A 2,427-nucleotide genomic window follows, 5' to 3' on the forward strand; every position below is an offset into this window, starting at 1 on the left:
CCAAGAACCCACTATCCAGCAAAACGGAGCCTTCTCTTTCAGGGGAAAAGATAGATATTTGATGGAATAGGCAACTTCCAAACTTTCCTGATGAAAAAGTCAGTGTTGAATAGAAAAGTTGATCTTCAAACAGGAGATTTAAGAGAAACATGAAAAAGTAAACAGTGGAAAAGAAAAACACTACAGTCAAATAAGATTAAACTGGTTACATGTCTACCTGGAAGGAAGATTCTCAAAACTCTTAAGAATTGTAACTCTATTAGAGGGGATTTTACTTTGGCTGGAGTTATGGACAATTATGGTTTGTTCATGACTTTGATGGAATGATTTTTTTTAAAAAATAGGACATTAAAAAGGGGGGTTGGCTGAACAGAAACAAGAGGAAGGAGGAGGTAGAATGGGATAAATTACATCACCTGAAGAAGTACAAAGGAATACAAGAGAGGGAAAGAAGAGGGGAGGTGTGCACCACCGGAATCTTACTCTCATTGGATTTGACTCAAAGAAGGATTAACATACATACTCAGTTGAGTTTAGAAATTTTTCTTTATTAGGAGGGGAAAGGCAGGGAGGGAAAATAGGGCTGATATAAGGGAGGAAAGGAAGAAAGGGGAAATGGAAAAGGGAGAGAAAAGGTAGGGTGGTGGATAGAAGGGGAACACATTGAGGGAGGTGGTATTCCAAAGCAAAACAAAGGAAAGGAGGAATAAGGTGAAAGAAGGGGAAAATGCAAACAGAGGGGAGAGAGCATAGAGGGTAATAAAGAGTTAATAATCATAACTGTGAATATGAATGAGATGAATTCTGACATAAAGCAGGAGCGGATAGAAGAGTGGATCAAAAACCAAAATTCTACAATATTCTACTTTCAATAAACACATTGGAAGTAGAGAGATACACACAGTCTGGAGCAGAGTAGATCATGCTTCAGCTGAAGTTAAAAGAGGAGTATCAGACAAAGCAATTGCACAAATAAATATCCTTAAAAGAGAGAAGAAAGGTAACTACATACTCCTAAAAGGTACCATAGACAATGAAGTAATTTCATTATTAAACATGTATGCATCAAGTAGCATAGCATCCAAATTCTTAGAGGAAAAATTAAATAAAGTACAGGAAGACAGACAACAAAACTATAGCGATGTAGGACCCTCAATCTCTCTCTCTCTCTCTCTCTCTCTCTCTCTCTCTCTCTCTCTCTCTGTCTCTCTCAGAATTAGATAAATCTGATCATAAAATAAACAAGAAGGAAGTTAAGGAGGTGAATGTTCAGAAAACTTAGATATGATAGACCTCTGGAGAAAACTGAATGAGGATAGATTATGTGGCACCTACACAAAAACTGGCCATAAATTAGGGCATAAAATTCTTGTAATCAAATGCAGAAAGGCAGAAATATTGTATGCAACCTTTTCAGATCATGATGCAATAAAAATCACATGCAAAAAAGGACCATGGAGAGACAGACCTAAAGCAACCAAATTTTTTTAATGAATAAGTGGATCAAACAAAAAATCAAGGAAAAAATTAAGAATTTAATCCAAGACAATGATAACAATGAGACAACACACTAAAACTTAAGGGATACAGGCAAAGCAGTTATTAGGGGAAATATCATATCTCTAAATGCTTCCTTGAATAAAATAGAGAAAGAAGAGATCAATGAATGCAGCATGCATCTAGAAAAGTTAGAGAAAGAACAAATTAAAAATCCTCACTTAAATACCAAATTAGAAATTGTGAAAATTTAAGGTGAAGTTAATATATTTGCAAGCTATTGAACTAATAAATAAAACCACAGTTGGTTTTATGAAAAAACCAATAATATAGAGAAATCTTTGGTTAATTTGATTAAAAAAAAAGAAGGAAACCAAATTACTAGTCTCAAAATTGAAAAAAGATGAATTCACCACCACTGAGGAAGAAATTAAAACAATAATTTGGAACTAGTTTGCCCAACTGTATGCCAATAAATTTGACAATCTAAGGAAAATGGATGAATATTTACAAAAACTATGAACTGTCCTGATTAAAAGAAGAGGAAATTAAATATTAAATAAACCCATCCCAGAAAAAGAAATTGAAGAAACCTATAAAAAAATCTCCAGGGCTAGTTGAATTCACAAGTGAATTCTACTAAACATTCAGGAACAATTTATTCCAATTCTATATAAATTTTTTGAAGAAAGTAGGTGAAGGAGTTCTGTAAAATTCCTTCCATGTCATCAATATGATGCTGATACCTAAACTGGTAAAATTCAAAACATAGAAAAAAATTATAGGCCAACAATTTAAAATAAAATATCAGCAATGGAATTACAGCAAATTATCACTAGAAAGATACACTATGATTAAATAGGAGCTATATCAAGAATGCAAGGTTGGTTCAGTATTAGGAAAACTATCAGCCTAATTGGCATATCAATA

Source organism: Macrotis lagotis, chromosome 1 (assembly GCF_037893015.1).
Source record: "Macrotis lagotis isolate mMagLag1 chromosome 1, bilby.v1.9.chrom.fasta, whole genome shotgun sequence".
In the NCBI taxonomy this organism is placed as follows: Eukaryota; Metazoa; Chordata; class Mammalia; order Peramelemorphia; family Peramelidae; genus Macrotis; species Macrotis lagotis.